This window comes from Macaca nemestrina, chromosome 14 (genome assembly GCF_043159975.1).
Source record: "Macaca nemestrina isolate mMacNem1 chromosome 14, mMacNem.hap1, whole genome shotgun sequence".
Classification (NCBI taxonomy): domain Eukaryota; kingdom Metazoa; phylum Chordata; class Mammalia; order Primates; family Cercopithecidae; genus Macaca; species Macaca nemestrina.
In genome coordinates this window covers 44,710,627-44,730,869 of record NC_092138.1, presented here as the reverse complement: position 1 = coordinate 44,730,869, position 20,243 = coordinate 44,710,627, and the positions used below count along the sequence as shown (strand labels likewise).

Sequence of the window (20,243 nt, the reverse complement as noted above, 5' to 3'; positions counted from 1 at the left end):
ATATAAACTTTCTCGACATAAACTCCATGAAGTTAAAGCCACTTTTGTGAATGATAATACCGATAATACAGATAATGCTAATTAGTCTGTCCCTAAATAACTGGAAATACTGAGAGTTTAGCCATGTCAATGCAGTCTTTTTAACGTTATTAGCTGAAGAAAAATGGGCTCTTTTTAAAGGTTTTTTAAGGTTAGGGGAAAAAAGAAGTCAGAAGCAGCCAAATTTGGACTGTAAGGTGGATGTCTAATGATTTCCCATCAAAACTCTTGCAAAATGGCCATTGTTTAATGAAAGGAATGAGCAGGAGCATTGTCCTCTGGCAAAGCTTTCCTGGGTGTTTTTCTGCTAAAGCTTTGGCTAACTTTCTTAAAACACTCTCATAGTAAGCAGATTTTATCGTTCTTTGGTCCTCCAGAAAGTCAACAAGCAAAATTCCTTGAACATCCAAAATAAGTTTGCCATGATCTTTGCTTTTGACTGGTCTGCTTTTGCTTTGACTAGACAACTTTCACTTTTTGGTAGCCATTGCTTTGATTGTTCTTTGTCTTCAGGGACATACTGGTAAAGCAGTGTTTTATCTTCTGTTGTATTTATTTAAAGAAATCCTTCAGGATCTTGATCCTACTTGTTTAAAATTTCCATTGAAAACTCTGTTCTTGTCTACAGCTGATCATGGCACAATTGTTTTGGCACCACTCAAATGGGAAGTTTGCTCAGCTTTAATTTTTTGGTCAGAACTGTACAAACTGAACCAACTGAGGTGTCTATGGTGTTGACCATTGTTTGTGCTATTAATCACTGATTCTCTTCAATTAAGGTATGAACCAAATGAATTTTTTCTCACACTTTGGTATGGATGGTCTGCCCCTGTGAGCTTCATCTTCAACATTGTCTCATCCCTTCTTAAAATGAGTTATCCATTGCAAACTGCTGATTTCTGTGGGGGCATTTCCCCCACAAACTTTTCGTAAAGCACCAATGATTTCACCATTCTTCCTTCATAAATTTGATCTTTGCTCTTATTTCAATTTTAGCAGAATTCATGTTGCTCTGATAGCAGTTCTTTTCAAACTGAGGTCTTATACTTGTTAGTACCTCAAGCTAGATGTTCAGACATATTATAACAAGTTAGTACAAGTTTATTTTGGTGCAAAGAATTTTTGAAATCCGTGTAAAGTTTTTTAAAACACACACAGAAAGTTCATTTTTCATGAAATTTCTGAAGTCCTCTTTACTTAGTGATAAATATAATCAAGATGAAAGTCTTGTACATTGTACACTAAAAACTAAAAATCATTGATAAAAATATTAAAGAAGGAACAAATAATTGGAAACACAGCCCATGTTCATAGATTGGAAGACTTAATATAGTTAAAAAGTTAAAATGTCCATACTACTCAAAGTGATCTACAGATTCAGCATAATCCTTATTAAAGCATGTCCCTATATTTTTGCAATTTCCTTTTTTTTGCAATTTTCTTTTTTCTTTCTTTCTTTTTTTTTTGAGTCAGAGTCTTGCTCTGTCACCCAGGCTGGAGTGCAGTGGTGCGATCTTGGCTCACTGCAACCTCTACATCCCAGGTTCAAGTGATTCTCCTGCTTCAGCCTCCCAAGTAACTGGGATTACAGGTGCCCACCACCATGCACAATTAATTTTTTTTTTGTTTGTAGTTTTAGTAGAGATGGGGTTTCACCATGTTAGCCAGTCTGGTTTCAAACTCATGACCTCAAGTGATCCACCTGCCTCAGCCTCCCAAAGTGCTGGGATTTCAGGTGTGAGCCCCTGCACCTGGCTGCAATTTGCTTTCTTTACTCAACATCTTTTTGGCTTAGATTATGGTTATTTCAATATTTTTCAATTACAATGGCAAAGAATGTCAGGTATAAGATGTTTTGTACACATATGAGAATCTAAGTATAACTCTAAAAGTTAAAATGCCTAATTTAAGGTTTTATTAATATTTACTTTTACTGGAAATGGTCAAACTGCTTTCTAAGTGTTCGTAACTATTTAAAACTTCCAGTAGCAAGTAAGAGTTTTTTTCCCCCTCATCTTTTACCAGATTTAATTTATTTAATTTACCAGATTTAATTTATTGTAAGATTTAAAACTTTTTATTTATCTAAAAGAATCTCATTTTTAGTCTCTATTTGCATTGGCCTGATTATTTGTGTAATTTTGGATGCTTTCATGTATTTATTAGCCATTTGTGTGTCTTTTCCTTTAATAAAAGGAGAATATTAAGATTTTTTTCTTAATGATTTGTATAGGTTTCTGAAGGTTTCTTTAAATTTTAAACATAAAGCTTTTGTAATTTATTTTCATTGTGAGTACCTTCTACCAATTTCTGTTTTTTTTTAAAACTTTAATTTTTTGCTCTATGGGAAATTTTAATTGTAAGTTTTTCTTTAAAGCCTTTACTTACTGTATCATACTTAAGAAAATTTCCCTTGATATTAATATATTCCCTGATTTTTTTGTTCCAAAAGTTAAAGGCTTTGTTATTAAATTAAGATAGTCAAATCAACTGCAATTTGTTTTGATGTACAGTATGAGGTAAAGATCTAATGTTTTTTGGTATATGATATGAAGTAAAGATCTAATGCTATGTTTTCTATGTGGATAACCAATTGTCCTGTCAACATGTTATTGATTGTCTATTATTTTTTCACTGACTTCTATTCTGACCTTCGTCATACACCAGGTTGCTATATGTGAGTGACCTGCTTCCAGCTTTTCTAGACTGTTTCTTTGCCTTTCTTCTATCACTGTGAAAATTCCAGTTTCTTAATTATTAAAACTTTATATTATAAAATATTAATATTTAACAGGGAAGTTCATCCTTAAATGTATCTTCTTCAATTTGTCATGGCCATTCTTGGTTTTTACTCTTTTAGATAAATTTTAGTATCAGCTTGTCATTTTATATATATATATGAAATATATAAATACATATAATCTATATATTTAATACTATATAATATACATATATAACATATGTACATAATGTGTATATGTGTACACACACACACACACACACACACACACACACATATATATATATAAAATGCCTGATTGGCATTCCAACTGACACTGCATTGAAATTTTAATTTGGGGAGAAATGACATTTTTGCATTATTAAGTCTTCTCATCCAGTTAGATATATCTTCCCATTTATTTAGATTTTTTAATGCCCTTTATTAATTTTTTATTTTCTTCATGAAATTTTACCTATTAATTAATTTAAATGAATTATCAGGCTCATTAAAGTTTTGTTGCTATTATAAAAACTGTCTTTTAAAAAGTATTTTCAGTAATTAGTTGTTACTGGTATATATGAATGCCATTGATTTTTGTATATTGACCTTATGTCCAAAAAACTTGCTGAACTCTTTGAATAGTTCAAACAGTAAATTCTTTTGTATATTTGTACAGAGACACTTATCTTTGCAAATAATGAAAGGTTTAATTTTTCTTTTTAAATTTTTATGCCTCAATTTTTATCTTGACTTATTGTGTTGGTTAGGATCTCCTGTCTGATGTTGAATTGTGGAGATTGTAGTCAGATGTCTTTAATTGGATTTAGAAACTTCCCTTTTAGTCCTAGTTGGCTAATATTTTTCAGTTTTCGGTTTTTTAATGAGTGAGTATTGAATTTTACTGAATGTCTCTTTTCTGCACTTATTAAGATGGTCATGTCTTTTTTCCTTCTTTAATATATTAAACTGCTAGATGTTCTGATTTTGAACCATCCTTGCAATCCTGAAAAAAAAAATTCTTCACTATTGGTCATATTGTCTTTTAAAAAGCAGAGCTGAATTTGATTTGTAAATAAGTTATTTAGGATTTATGTTAAAAGTCAAATTGACCTGTAGCCCTCTCATGTCAAGCAGAGCACGATGCTCTTCTGTCCTGCTCGGGGTGGTTTTATCTCCTGATATCCTCTAATCACAATGTCAGCTCCCAAGTCTGAGGTCCTACAAACCCTCTCATTGGGCTGTGTAATTGCTCTTTTCTGGTACACAGAGGTGTTTGTATTGCTTTTCTTTATTTGTTTTCATGTTTATCTATTTCAAGTGTGGTATGTATAACACCTTTCTATTCCTGGACTCATCCTCTTCTCTTGCCATAGTATTGCTTCCCATGGCCATCCAGTTTTAGAGACTCAGTGGAAAACTATCTTTACAGTGTAATAGATAACACCTCTTGTCTTGCTGCCATGATCAAAATTTAATAGGCACATTCCTATTTTTTTATATAAATTTTTGGTGAAGGTATTGGCTGTACTTTTCAGATAATGCTACATTCTGTAGCAATTCAACAAAAATCATTCATGTTTACAATCCAAAATGGTATGCCAATCTCCAACACACATTTGATATTTTTCATTATCACTCCAACTAAGGCTAGAAGTAAAATGATTTCTTTAAAAATGGATTTTGTGCCAGCACTAAGTTCAGCAGCACATGCTTTTAGGGGAAGAATTCTTTGTTGTTTCTTTGACTAGTTCTTTTTAAATGCCCTAGCTTGGCATTTCAACCTTTTCAAAGAGTATTTTATTGATTGAAGTTGATAATTGTATTATTTCCAGGCCCTTATTCATTTGTGGCAGATAGAAAGAATGACATTTGTATAAACAGGTACTTCAGATTTCAGGACATTTTTGCTAATCTAACTCTAACCGCCTATTTTAGAATATGTTCAGCACAGTTAGGCCAAGCTTCATGTATATAATTAACTTTGCAAAGTTTATGTTTCCTGTAGACTTTTTGAGATATGTTGCAATCTAAGCTTGTTATTTTTTGCTTAGCATGCTGAAGTTGTTTTTCCCATAGAAGTGATATAAAAACATTTATCTCTCTTTCTAGACTAATCCATAAACCTTATTTAGCCCAGATGTTAGAAGAAGCATGTCGATGCAACCACTTATACATAGTATACAATTCCTTTGTCAAATGGATTCCGAGTCTCAACTAACAGCTTCTAAAACCATCTTCATTTCTTTGCAGGTGAGATATTCACAACATGAGCAATTTTAAAAATCAGTTTGAAAATAAAATTGTCTGTTTTGCTGTGTTTCTTAACTGTCATTATTAAGGCTTTATTTCTTGCCTTTTCAAGATTAATATATGACTCACACATTGTCACTATATTTATTTAATAATAACTGTGTTTAGTAAATATCTGTTTACTTATAAAGAGTTTAGTGATTCTTAACTTTCCCCTACTTATTCTCAGAGCAAACGAAATGAATCAAGAGATTCTTGAAGATTTGAAATCTCTGATGACTTTGAGTAAGTGTATAAGCACCATTCATTGCTAAAGTAACCACAAAGCATGTTTTTAAAATAAATAATTTTTTTCTCCCTTCTTTTGCATTCTTTCTTCTTTACATTTTTCTCTTTTCTTTCTTCCTCCCTCATGTAATTTTCTTTATCATTTTACTCTCTCTTTTCCTTTTTCCTGTCTCTTTTCCTTATGGCTTCCAAAGAAAGGCATATGGTGTTGTGACCTTGTTAGGGGAAACCACTATCTAGGTTGAATTGGATTCACAGTGTTCTATATTTTTGGCAAAGGTTTAGGATAGCCAGACATGTCTTAATATAAACAGTTCCCCCAAAGTGAGTTAATACTTCAAATTCTCTCTTTATGGTTAATTTAAAAGTTAGGCCAGATGGTAGGCCATTATCTTTTTTTTTTTTCCTGGTGGGAATAAAATACAGGGAAGCATTTTATTAAACAGTTGTTAAGGATCAAGACTTTCACAGACCACTGAATACTGACAAGTTAACTATGTGAATCTCTGTTGAGAGGACAGTTCTTGGCCTGTGATATATCTGAATTATTGGGATCATGAACTATATGCAAATGGATCAGATTAATGGGATCTTTATGAATTTTCAAAAAGAGTCAGACACACAAAAAGCCTTACAAACGGAAGAAGTAAGGTGGTATTTAAAAACAGCACCTTAGGATCTAGTTCCATCCCATCTTTTCTCTTAAATGCCATGACAAAAGTTAAAGGGGTCCTGTCCCTTCTGAATGCTGGGCTTCTCATCTAAATTTCAATAAAAACCTTGCAAGATGGGAATTTGGAAGAGTCTGTGTGAGTATGTAAATGGGTGGGTGTGGACACATGCGGCCTGCATGTGTGTGCCCCTGTGTGTGTGTGTGGAGCATGCGTGAGAATGTGTGCACATGTGTGGGGTGGGTCACTGTGTGTGCATGCATGTGAATGCATTTGCCTGTGTATGTGTCTGTGTGTGGTGACTGTGTGTCTGTCGTGTGTGTATGTGTGCCTGTGTGTGTGCCTCTGTGAGTGGTTGTGTCTGTATGTGACTGTGTGCATGCCCATTTGTGAATGTGTGTGTGCCTGTGTCTGAGTGTGTGTGCGCCTGTGTGCTGCAGGAGGGAGAGGCTGCTGCGGCTCGGCGAGTGGCAGAGCAGTTAGTACAAAACTAGTAGTGAGAAAGGAAGCTGGGGAGTGGCTGGGAAGAGGCAACCGACCTCATTAACAAAAGCTCAGTTTTGTCCCTGTGGACCCAACCAGCAGAAGGCACGGGCGGGCGAGCGGTGGCTGTCCGCCAGGGAGGTCGGGCTCCTTGTAAACAGTTGAAGGCATCTTTATCATGCCCTTCTCAGGGGGAGTCCTGAGGCTTGGCACTCGGGAAGTTTGCAAAGCTGCAGCAGCTACCTTGGAGAAGACCAGCAAAGAGAGCAGAGTATGTATGTGAACTTCAGTTCTGTATTTTTAGTGAGGTGGGTTAATGGATTTTTAGTAAAAAGAAATCTCAAACACAGCTGACCTGAAAGACTGGAATTTTAGCTCTCTTCCTTCCCAGGGTTCTTTTTCCTCCCCCTTCCTCTCAAAGCCCTTTAAACCAGATTGCTGGGTCAGTGACTCTTATCCTGCCCGCCAGTTTCAAGGGTTTCTAGCTTTTTTGGCTTGGAAAGGAAAACTACTACCTGTAAGTATCTGTTTTATGTGTTTTTTTTTCATCGTGACTGTGAATGTTCTGTTAGTAGAATGCCCCAGAGATTGTTTATGTGATATCATTAATGCCAAGTAACAATGCAAGGCGTCTGCAAGAGTAGGCTTGCAAAAGTTTAATTCTCCTGTTAACTCAGAAGGTGGCAACTTGCAGTGTTAGCAAACCAAATGCCAAAAACGGGATTCTTTTTATTACGTGACACAAATTTCTAACTCTCTTCTCAGTCCATCCGCTCTGGCACTTGCCAATGAAATAAGCATTTTTTAACTGTGTAATTTTTTCCTCTGAAATTAGAATGTTTCTTCTCAGCTAAATGAAATGTCAAAGGGAAAAGACACAAAAATGAACGAAACAGATAATATCCTCACGGTACAAACAGAGAAATTTGGATGAGATAATTTCGGATACCTTTGCTTTAGTTTAGTTATATTTGGAGACATATTTTCAAAAACATGATTTCTATTTCATTTTGGGGAAGAGAGATAGTGCTGGGGAGGCAAAGAAATGGCATTGTTCTGAAGTTTTGGACTGATTTTTAGGCTCTCTCAGCTCAGTACTGAGATTTGGTCCAGAGACTTTGGTGCTTTCGTAAAGAGTTTCTTTTCATTTTATTTTGAAATCCAGGAAACAATTTCTGGCTTATGGAAATAGTTCATTGTTTTTAAGGTATTTAATTTTAATTTTTGATTTTTTTTTTGTTATTACTATTGTACCCAGTCTTGTTGCTTGGTGTGCATTACAAAGCTTAAAAAGAGCATTTCCGGGAGCCAGTTGGTGTTTATAGCCTGGGAATCTTGCTGGAGAGATTAACCTCTGTGGGGCTGCTTCACAGACCAGAGCTAGTGATTCAAATGCTCTTCAGGTTTCTGATCTGGAAAACTGACACCCGCTGTTCCTGACTCTAGGTAAAGCTTGAAGAGCTGTGCCTCAGCCCCCTGCTTACACTTGATAAAGGTGCCTTCAGGCCGGGCGCGGTGGCTCAAGCCTGTAATCCCAGCACTTTGGGAGGCCGAGACGGGTGGATCACGAGGTCAGGAGATCGAGACCATCCTGGCTAACACGGTGAAACCCCGTCTCTACTAAAAAATACAAAAAACTAGCCGGGTGAGGTGGCGGGCGCTTGTAGTCCCAGCTACTCGGGAGGCTGAGGCAGGAGAATGACGTGAACCTGGGAGGCGGAGCTTGCAGTGAGCTGAGATCCGGCCACTGCACTCCAGCCTGGGCGGCAGAGCGAGACTCCGTCTCAAAAAAAAAAAAATAATAATAATAATAAAAAAAAAAAAAGATAAAGGTGCCTTCAGCGCAGCTCTAGGAAACTTTGCTATTTCTCTCCATCAGGCATTCTGAAAACCTACTATGTGTAAGAACCCCCATTTGCGTGGTGAAAGGCAGGTTCTCAGTCCCCAGGCCCAAAGGATTTTAAACCTGGAGTGGTGCCAGGAATCTTCCCAGGTGATTCTGAAGCAGGTGGGTCACACTTGGGTAAACACTGCTCTACATTGTCCTTGACATGAAATTTTTGTCATGTACTTGGTTAATATTAAACCTTATATCTAAATAAGAAACCTGAGTTTGAGCTATTGTTGAGCCTAACTTAATGTACAACATGGTTTTGCATGCTTGGCTGACAAACCAGGGCTTTTAAATCAGTTTTCCACCAACCTCATCTTTTTTTTTTTTCTTGCTCCCCTTCTCATCTCTGCCTTTTCATTCCCACGAGGAAAAAAAGGAGTTGGGCGAAGGGACCAGACTAGCATGTTCCCTGCTTTCACATGTTGGGCTGTATGACCTGATCTGCCCCCGCATGGCTAAGCAATGTTTGTTTTGGAAACTTTAAACCCAGGACTGTTCTTAATTATTTCCCAGCCTCCTGGGGCTGCTGGGCTGCTGGAGTTGGGCTAGGCTGAGTTGGGGGAAACTGAGCTGGATTTCATGGAATGGTTCAGGAGCCTCGTTCCTAGAAAATGATTTTTGGATTGGAGCATCCCACAGGGATGAGAAGAAACAGAAAGTGATTCTGTTTCGTATATTTCGCTAAAATATACGAAAGTCAGAGCTCAGCTTCCATCCCCATCCTTGCATTTTCTAGCATTTAATATTGATATTAAAAAGAAAACTGGACATGGCCATCAGACCCCCTTCCTTTCTTCTCTTTCCTCATTCCAACTATTTAGCTGCACCTGCTACATGCCAGGCTCAGTGCTAATTTCTAAGGATTTCAAAATGCCCACTGGGAATGGCATGCACAGGGTGCTTGTCTTCGTAGTGTTTCAAATCTTAGCTGTTACTAACCAGCCTTGGAAGAGCCATCTAATCCCTCAAAGCTTCACTTCCTCATCAGTAAAATGAAATGAATTAAATGAGTTTCAGTGTCTTCCTAGCTCTGATATTCTGACATTCATAGATACGACTCAGTCTTCTAGACACAGATACGGGATATGAGAGCTTTTCAGCATTTACTTTGAGAATAGGCCTAATTTGGCTAATTGCTTTTCTTCAAAAATTTTCAGATATATTTCTTTCTCTCACGAAGAACCATGACCGCAGGCATATTGAGTTAGACAAATGTGACCTTTTCAGGGCATGTAGCCGTTCCTTACAATGGGATCCTGTAACTCCCTGGAAAGGCTGTTTCCCTGGGCCAGGTTACATACGAGGGCAGCCTCTTATCTTGTCTGAATCTGATGTCGCTACTCCTTTGGAGAGCTGGGTGGTCTGAAGAGGGCTTGACAGCTTCCACACATGCACAGCTTGCAACCTGACCCTTTCATTCAAGTGATTCAACAGCTTTTGTGCTACCAGGTGAGAGCCTTCAACAGACATCTTTGAGGGGCTGAGCGAAACAAAAAACAAAAGAAAACCCACTCCCTAATGAAATACTGTCTGTACTATATTTTGTCTGTAATGCAGCTTCTCTCACTGCAGTGACTGAGGTGCCATTTCAAAGGGCTCTAAAACTTGGCCATCAAGATAAGAAATTATAGCTATGATTTATGTGCTTTTCTGACAACATCGCCTCTAGCTGTCTGAAGATAATATGTTTGAGTGGAAAACTATTGACTGGAGGACAGGGATCTTGCTAAGTAAGAATATTTCTAAACAAATGTTCGTTGCCTCTCATGGGTAAGTTTTTACAGAAGTCAAAAATAGTTTTTGTTTTCTCCCTTAAACCTGCCTATTTATGGAAGTGATGATATGTGGGGAAAATGTGTATTAAAAAGTGATGCCCAAAATGCTCTTTTTGTGCATCATCCAAAGGCTGCTAAGATTGCATGTCACTTTTCACTCTCAAGTTTATCCTTGAAACTTTCTTATCTGGCTCCCTAGCAACAGAGGACAGATAAACGCTCCAGGAACGGCTGAGCCTCAAGTCCTTTATTGGGTGTTCTGCTTCCCTGGAACTCTTCCCTGCTTTCTCTCAAACATTATCAGCTGCTTAGTACTTACAGCTGCTCCGTGCACTCTTCTCTTAAAATAAGTAAGCCACAACTTTGTCTCATTAGCTCACACCCACTGCCATGGTACCTTCATTCTAAGGCCTACAATTCTTGTTAGCACAAAAATGATTTATTTGGTAAATGACAAACTCAAACCACAGTGAAGTTAGGAAAATTGCAGAAAGGATAGATACCACAGCTGAATATTCATCCAAATATTTAAAATTTGTTAGGCGTTTCCTATCAAATCTCTTTCATAGTACAGATTTTTTTTTTTGTTTATAAAAGTGATCTTACACCTTAGAAAGACAACAGAGCAACAACACAACAGCAATACTTTAATTCTGTTTTACCTGAAAGTCCCTCTTTATTATCACATGGTAGGATGGTTCCATTTTACCCAATAAGCACTGTTATTGTTTTAAAACCAGAAGGTGATATTGATGCAAGAGCCCAAATGTTAAATCGGAGAGGTGCAGTAGGAAAAAATCATGGCCTTTGAAAGAATTTCACCTGGGTTCTAATCCTAGGCTACAGTGTTCTTTGGGTCTGTAATGTTGGCCAAGTTACTCAGCCGGTTTCCTCAGGGGTAAAATGAGGGCATTGGTATTTACCTCGCTGGATGTTTGTTTATGGAGCATGATGTTCAAGTGTTTAATAAATATTTCTTCTTTGGGAGACGGCTAATACAAGTGTAATGGCTGAAAATAAAACAAACATGGCAAGCGACTTAATTTATAGGTGAAAAGAAAAGAGAAACAGGAAATAAAGTTACACTCCAGATCCCAATGTCTGGGCAGAACAGATCTCAACCCACCACTCCCCTGGCCTTTAACTCTGATCAGCAGCCTAGTTCTCACTTGATCCTTTTTTTTCTTTTTGAGACAGAGTCTTGCTCTACGCCCATGCGGCAGTGCAGTGACATGATCTCAGCTCACTGCAACCTCTTCCTCTCTGGTTCAAGCCATTCTCCTGCCTCAGCCTCTCTAGTGGCTGGGACTATAGGTGCCTGCCACCACCATGCCTGGCTAATTTTTTTGTATTTTTAGTAGAGACAGGGTTTTGCCATGTTGGCCAGGCTGCTCTTGAACCCCTGACCTCAGGTGATGTGCCCCCCTTGGCCTCCCAAAGTGCTAGGGTTACAGGCGTGAGCCACCGCCCCTGACCCTCACTTGATTTTTATAGACCGAAAGCCTGAAAGAGATCCGTGAGCTCACAGACTATGAAATTGTTTGGTATGGAGAAATCAAGGGCAATGTGAAAATCATTCTGTCTTCATTTTTTACTGACCCTCCTTATGTAGATGTTTTAGATAAATGCATAAGGAGATGCATCATTTTGTTTTTCTCAAGATTTTGCTCCATTGTAGCAAGGGGCCCCTCAGGGGTAATGTTTATTTGAGAATTTGAAACTCTGGGCTTGCGCTATAGTGAGCCTGTGAACCATCACCAAAGGAAGGACATATTCATTCAGACATGTGGAGGAGCATGTACTCTCTCTCTCTCTCTCTCACCATTTTAAAAAATAGGTTTGGTATTTGCATTTAGTCAGTCACTCAACTGATATTTATTGAGCTTCTCTATGAAGGATTCAGTGATCACCACTAGAGAAACTTGGGTGAACAGAACAGTCATAGTTATTATCTTCAAGGAGTTTGTAGACCAGGAGAAACAGCAGACCTTTTTTTTTTTTTTTTTTAATGGCTGCAAATAATGACAAAATGCTTATAGATATGCAACATATGGCAAAGTGTATTTCAGGATTCTATGTGAACAGATAAAACTGGTTTGGGAGGTTGAGGCCTGAAGGATGGATAGAATTTAGCCAGGTAAATGGGGTGGTTGATGGCAGTGGGGAAGGGCATTCATTGCAGGTGGAATAGTATGGACAAAAACTGCAAAGGCTTGGAAGCTGGGGTTGGCAATATGGTGAGTTTAAGGATGGGAAGAAGTCCAGTTTTACTAGCATATCAATGGCAAGGAGGAGAGTCATGCAAGAAGAGGTTGGAGAGGTGTGCAGGGGACAATCGGGCACAGTTAAAAGTGATCCCAGAAAGTACCTAATCCACACTCCTCTGAAACAAAGAACCCTGTTCTGTGTCTATACCTCGGCTTTTGCCATTATTGGACAACACTGAGGGAAAGTCCTTTCTGAAAGTTAAGTTGAGGCTTTCACACATTCTTCCTGGTTCCGTACCCTGGAACCATCAAGTCACTCCCCTTCAAACATCTGAAGACAGACTATTGTAAAAAATAAAGTGCTGCCAAAGCAGATCTCCTCTTTTCCATACTATGCACTTGGTTTTGGGAAATGTAGAGTTACACAATTTTGCTTATTGGAAGCTAACTTACTGGCTCAGTGCATCATTCCAGGCTCTGATTATCAAAGCTGTGGGTCTTGATTGTGTCCTCAGTGATAACAGTTAACCCTCTTGGATTTGTGCTTTCTGTGAATGGGATAAAGTTTGTCTTCAATATCTTTGTTTAAAGATTTAGAAAAATGTTTAACCAGAGAGAACCAAAAACGAGCTATAAGGCACAACTCTAAATTTTTCTAATGAGAAAATGATGTCCCTAACCTCTCTCTTTTGTTTCCTTTTAAGGAGGAAACTAGTTACTAGTCTCTATAACCCAGAATCACAGAAATGTCTAAGTTTTAATAGAAAGAACTCAAAGATATCAGTGTGTGTTGGTGTTCTTGTTTTTTATGAGAATGCTTAAGGCACAATAATTGCTGATTTCATTTATTTATACAAAAGTTGAACTCATATTACATGCAGCAGACAGTGTTGTCCTTCTGTCTTCAAAACACATAGGCAAATAGGTACGCTACCGGGTAGGATGTGATAACTGCCCTGTGATGGGTTTAAATAAAATATGATTCGGGGCCGGGCGCAGTGGCTCACGCCTGTAATCCCAGCACTTTGGGAGGCCAAGGTGGGCAGATCACGAGTTCAGGAGATCAAGACCATCCTGGCTAACATGGTAAAACCCCGTCTCTACTAAAAATACAAATAATTGGCTGGGCATGGTGGTGGGTGCCTGTAGTCTTAGCTACTCGGGAGGCTGAGCCAAGAGAGTGGCGTGAACCCGGGAGGCAGAGCTTGCAGTGAGCCGAGATCGCAGCGCTGCACTCCAGCCTGGGCCACAGAGCCAGACTCCATCTCAAATACATAACTAAATAAATAAATAAAATATGATTCTTCTGCAATTGGAGGAAGGAAATCTTTCCAGATGAAATGATGAGGGAATCCTGGATGAGGCATTTCTTGAGGGGTTAATAAATGGGAAGGATCTTAATAAGGATGGAAGCAAAGGCATTCCAAGCAATATAAAATAGCCCCTTTTAACGTGAATCCATTGTCATTTAATGTACTGTGATATAAAGACCCACTGTTCCCAGCAGTCAAGCCATCAACCATCCGTTTCAAATTACAGATGCAATTGCCTTTTGCTTTCCTCATCAGTCATTCTTCATACTTTTCTTTCCTTTTAATATTTTCTTCATCTTAAGAATATCAGGCTCCTGCTGACTACATGTCATGGCTCAGTAACTTTGGTCTCGTCAATGACTGTGGCCTCTGCTACCTACTTTCACACATTAGATCTAAATGAGACCACACAGCATTTTATAAAAATAACTTTACTTAAATTTTGAAAAATAGTCTATGTCTCAAGTCCTTAGAAATTTTGAAACAATAAAAAAAGCTGCTGCTGGAGGTGCTGATTGGGGATTAAAAGGTCACTCGAGGGTGATTTATCAGTGAGAGAAGAATAGGAGTTAAATGGCCATTTGATTACATTAAATAGTACCCAAAGAGTTTAACACTGCATTTTGTATCCTATTCATAATCCTGTTTACCGTGTAACTCTGTTAAGACTTCCTCCTGGTGTCAGTAAGCTGATCTTCCAAATTCTTAAGACATTACTACGGTAAAAGGAAATGAAATAAAATATGTAGCCACATAAACCCACATTTAAAAATCAGTTTGTAATATACTCTGGACTTAGAGTTTGGCAGCAGGATGGGATGACAAAATTCCTCAGACAGGACTAAAGGACTAGCTTTGCATTTTTACAAAATCTTTCAAAAACCCCAGATGGAACCAGTTTTGTCTTTCTCATTTGTCCGTAAAGCCTCTGTGGTGCTGATTTGACTGTTCAAGTCAGGAGGTGGCAGTGCACCAGGTGTACATTTAGCACTCAAGATACTATGTGGCCTCACAATCCATCACTCATGGATTGTTGCTGAATTGCTTTACTGGAAACTATTGGTCTTCATTTACCCCCAGTAGAGACATTTCCTGATCTGTGGCTTTGTAAGTTCCTTTTGTGCCAGTCCCTCGATAGCGCACAGAAATCCTAGGATATGGGATTCACTGATAGGAAAACTCTGGGGTTCTTGCGTGTCCCTTCCCCCACTTTAGTTTTTTTCCATGTGAAGAATGGCAAATGATATCAACCATGTGAGCTAATGGAGATACGGTCAGAGATCATATAGTGTTTCACAGCAGGCTTGAACATTCACAGCAATGCTCAGAGGCACCTAGTCTGAACTGTTAGCTCTGTGGCCAGAGAGATCCGACATTAAGACTTTAAGAGCTAAGACTTGTCCAGGAGTGAAGGAAGTTGAAATTCCATGTTAATTAACAACAGCCAAGTGTGGTGGCTCATGCCTGTAATCCCAGCAGTTCGAGAGGCCAAGGCAGTCAGATAGTTTGAGCCCAGGAGTTTGAGACCAGCCTGAGAAACATAGTGAGATCTGATCTCTAAAAAAAAAAAAAAACCAGGCATGGCGACAGGTGTCTGTAGTCCCAGCTATTCAGGAGACTGAGGTGGGAGGATCACTTGAGACCCAGTGGTCAAGGCTGCAGTGATCTGTGATCAAGCCACTACATTCCAGCCTGGGCTGCAGAGTGAAACCCCATCTCTTAAAAAAATACATAAAAACTATCTTCACAATCCCATGAAGTCAATATTATGAATCCCCACTGTAAGATGATGAATTCAAGGCTGAGAAATTTTAAACAAATTTAATTATATTGTAGATTGAGCTTCTTCTGCAGACACTTAAAGTGTTCAGAAAGTGAGTTGACTTAAAGTGTTTATCTTTAGTTCAGATGATTAAATCGGTCTTCCTACAATGATACATGTGAACTAAAGGTGACCTGTGTTATGCATTATTGTCATACTGTCTCTTTATATAAAAAATCCATTTTAGTTTTTAAAAAGGAGTCAATTCCTTTTTCTCTTCAAAAAATTGATTTTTATTTTTTTGTTATTGAGTAGAAAAAGCCAGATTGTTTATCCCATGGAGAAAGCTGGAGACAGTAATGTGGGCTGAAATGAACAAGATTGAGGTCCATGAACATGTCGAAGAGTGTTATATGGAGTATGGGATGAGGGCCATTGTTTCACTGAAAAATTAACAGAAGTAATTGACACATTAGGAACACAGAGGGGAATTACGCTTATAGAATGATGTGAGAGACTTTTAATTTACAGATCAGAAGGTTTAAATTTTTCTTGTTTACAGCAGATGATTAAGCAGATAGCCTCAAATCTCCTTCTAATCTGCTCAATAATGATTTAGTATTTTATGATTTTAGAGAGATCTATTACATACTGCCTAAACATAAATATCCACTTCTACCTTGTCTTAAAACATCATTCTATAAAGAAGCATGAAAAATATTAGCCTTATGAATAATAAAATTTATTGTTATAATATATAGACTTATCTTTGTCTTTAAAGATTCACAGCAAGGAACAGAGTTAAAATGCAACAGAAATTAGTGGTAGCACAAAATTTTAGTAGTTAAACTTTATGTTAATTTCTTTCATTTTAGGCTTTGCTTCCTTTCTGACAATTTTGCTAATTTAGCAAAGATTTTTCTCAACATAGGAAAAAAACTAAAGTCAGGGAAGGGATATACAAGGACCCCAGAGTCCTCCTACCAAAGAATCCCATTGCCTGTGGTTTCCATGCACTCTAAGGGAACTGGCACCAAAGCAACTTACAAAGCCACAGATCAGGAAATGTCTCTGTGCCACTGACTTGTATACTTACATCTCACACATGGGACTGGCTTTCCAGGGATGGCCATCCCAGCTATGCTGCCAATGAAACGTTCGCTCATGATGCCTCCTTTGGAGCTTCCTGCCTTTCTTTGCCTTGTGTCAGACTCTCTATCTAGGACCATCCTATCTTCCTCTCCTCTTCCCAGCTCTCCCCCAACCAACCACCTCCACACTGGGTCTTGCTTTTGGGCTCTTCCTAGTGCTGTTCTTGGAGGTGGCATCCCCAGCCCTAGTCCCACTGATGCGCTCCATCCTGACTAAGAGACTTACTGAGTCTGATGGTTGTTTTAGACACGCCAAAGATCCTAACTTCAGTCTTCGGACACCAAAGCTCCTTTTACCTCTTCTCATACTTAGAGGAGAATAAAATAAAATACAGTTATTAATACAGTTAATATTTGCAGCAGTGGTTCTCTATCCTGGTTGCTCATTAGAATCACCTGGAGTACTTTTAAATTCAGATGCCTGGGCCCCACTCAGACAAATGAAATCAGAAACTCTGGGAGTGGTGACTAGGTGATAGTAATATGAAGCTAAAGAGGGGGCCTGCTAGTGTAGGAGTGGCAGTAGAGACAACTCCTTCATCTTGGTGTGTTTCCCATTCTCATTAATAGCGCAGACCCGGTAATCCCTCATAAGAATGGTTTGCTTCTTTCTAGGACAGAGGGGTAGGTCTGAAGCCATGAGCATGAAGTTTATTTGCAGCCAGTACTTTTCCCCAGGCCATGGGAATCAGCCCCCACATTGCACAACTCCAGGAACACCGTTCACTTTGTGGTCTGTGTAAACAGCGTAAATGGTGCCCTGGAATTTGGTGTGCTGAACTGAGCAAAAACAAGTAAAGGAGTCTCATCACCTTTGACCAACACCGTGAAGGACAGATCAGTTAGTATGTTTTCCCACAGAAATATCTTCCACCATGATGAGCTTCTGCCGTGCTCAGGGACATCACAGTTTGAACTGTATTTGTCAGCCTATCTGGACATTGCACCTACAGTAAATGTGTTTCTACCTCTAGACAAAATTCTTGCAAACCAATATTTTGAATATAGCCTATTTGTGTCTTGGAGACTCTAAGAAGGTGTTTTAGGCAAGACTGCTTGTGTGTTCCATACTGGTTTCACTTTTGAAATATTTCTCTGACTTACTGGTGTTTGCAATTCTTATACCATGTAATTTTCTACATTGCTGTATCCTCCTGCATGTATTTTTTCAGCAAATGAGACATCTAATCAGACATTCAGATACTTTATTTGCAGCCTGTGATGTTTATGGAGGTTTTGTTTTTGAACCAGTATTTGAAGCACTTTTAATCCCACTGCCTGAGAACACCCTCCCACCGGCATTCTCCACAGCCCACTCCCAAATTCTGCCAGAGTGAGCAGGTCAAGTTTCACTTTTCTTAATGCCATTAAGCTCAATGAGCAACACTGCATCAGAGACTCTAGCATGTGTGGCAGAATGGACACTGGCACACTGGCATGGGTGTGCAGCCACACGTGGTGTCTCACTGTGAGGACATGGCCTGTGAGACACCAGGGTGGTCCTTGAGTAACTGGGGGTCAGGAGATCCCCAGAAGAGACAGTCCCCAAAAGCCGGAAAGTGTGATGAAGAAAAACTCTCTGTGATTTGCCTTGTTCCTTTTTTTGTTACTGATGGCCCTCCACTACTCTAGAGAAAATTCTCTAGCTGTGTGTGGGTGTCATAGGAGAGTCAATTCAGCCTGAACCATGAGGCATGTCAAAAGATGGCTCAACTCATAACTTTTTATAAATTAGTAGACTTTAATTTTTGAGATGTTTTAGGTTTATAGAAAAACTGAGCAGAAAGTTCAGAGTTCCTGTATACCTTCTCACTTCCCAACCCCTACTTTCCACTATTATTAATGTCTTGCATTAATGTGGTGCATTCGTTACAATGGATGAGCAACTATTATTATCTAAAGCCTATATTTTACAATAGGGTTCACTTTTTGTGTTGCACATTCTATGTTTTGTTTTTGTTTTGTTTTGAGATGGAGTCTCACTCTGTCACCCAGGCTGGAATGCAGTGGTGTGATCTTGGCCCACTGCAACCTCTGCTTCTCGGGTTCAAGTGATTCTCCTGCCTCAGCCTCCTGAGTAGTTGGGATTACAGGTGTCCACCACCATACCTGGCTTATTTTTGTATTTTTAGTAGTGACGAGATTTCGCCATGTTGGCCAGGCTGGTCTCTAACTCTTGACCTTAAATGATCTGCCCACCTCAGCCTCCCAAAATGCTGGAATTACAGGTGTGAGCCACCACATCCAGCTGCATTCTTTGGGTTCTGACAAATGTTTAATGATATATATCCACTATCACAGTGGTAGCTTTTAAAATAAATTTTAGAAAAAGTTTTCTTCAATAGGTCTGGAATAGAAAGGGGCAGGAAGGAAACTAACTTTGGCTGAGCCTTGCTCTATGTGTGTGCTGGCAACTTTGCTTTACATTGACAGATAGTATCACATTTAACTAGTGTAACAATCCTGAAAGGTGTCAATTATTGTCTTCATTTTGTAGATGAGGAAACAGAACCCAGGGAAGAATAGGAACCTTGCTCAAAGAAATTATGGAACCAAGATAGGTGCACAGGTCTGGTAGAGCTGATTAATAGGCTGGCCTCTGATTATCTTTCTTTTCCTCTCCAAACCTGCATCAAAGAATTAAACTCTCTTATCCTCCTTTTTTAGTGCTACTGAATCATAAAATTATTTAGAAAGTTATTTGTAAAAAAGAAAAATTGTAACAAATGAAGTGTGCGTAAGTCATAGCTGAAGACCTCAAAATTGTGCTAAGATCCTCAACAGGGAAGAGCGCTAAGGCTCTTATTAGACTCCTTGGCCATGCTTCATGGCTCATGCCTATAATCCCAGCACTTTGGGAGGCTAAAGCAGGAAGATCACTTAAGGCCAGAAGTTCAAGACCAGCCTCGGCAACATACTGAGACCTTGTTTCTACAAAAAAAAATTTTTTTTAATTAGTCAGGCATGGTGGCGAGTGCCTGTAGTCCTAGCTACTCAGGAGGCTAAGGTGGGAGGATTGCTTGTGCCCAGGAGTTTGAGGTGGCAGTGAGACATGATCAAGCAACTGTACTCCAGCCTGGGCAAAAGAGCAAGACTCCGTCTCTTAAAAAAAAATAAAAAAATTCTCATTAGAGTTAGATTAAGCCTCTTTGTTGGTTTTAAGTGTTGTGCCTTTTTTTTTATTCTTTACTACATCTCAGTATATGATACTATGCTTTACATTCCTCACTTTGCATTAATGGGTAAAGCAACAACCAATTGTCTAACCCTTGACAAATCACTTAGCCTCTTTGGGCCCCCGTTTCCTCATCTTGATCACCCTATGGTAGAGCAAGGAACATGGTTTCAGGCACCTGGGCTCTCCAAGCTGTCTGCTGAGATTGGAATACCACGTATTCTAGTTATGAGAATTTACCTTAGACAAATTATTTATCTATTTCCTTAGCTGTAATATAGGAATAATAATAGAATTGAGTTCATACATTGTAGTGAAGGTTAAATGAGTTACAGCAGTGCCATGTACAAAGTAAGTGCATAATACATGCTTATTATTGTTATTATATGTAAAATTTGGATAAGCTCCTCCTAACTCTAGAATTGTATGATTTTTCATATACTGTAACTTAGGCTCCAATAACATTGCACTTTTTGTCATTTACCATAAAATTTCTTAGATCATCAAAAGCAG

The 20,243-nt window shown here is 38.7% G+C and overlaps 1 protein-coding gene across 21 annotated transcripts in view; it reads left to right on the top strand.

The window, feature by feature from the left end:
* The first annotated feature begins 734 nt into the window (after positions 1 to 734).
* Positions 735 to 20,243, top strand: part of LOC105489089 (FRAS1 related extracellular matrix 1) — a 177,078-nt gene continuing 157,569 nt past the window's right edge. For 4 of the 21 annotated variants that reach the window (XR_011612591.1, XM_071077810.1, XM_071077811.1 and 1 more), the window contains exon 1: positions 6,156 to 6,724. The gene's annotated coding sequence lies outside the window, so the exon portion shown is untranslated. Of the gene's footprint in view, positions 819 to 4,870; positions 5,012 to 5,240; positions 5,297 to 6,145; positions 6,971 to 8,332; positions 8,462 to 20,243 lie in introns of those variants that run through there. The other 17 variants (XM_071077809.1, XM_071077808.1, XM_071077807.1 and 14 more) reach the window with 12 other exon arrangements.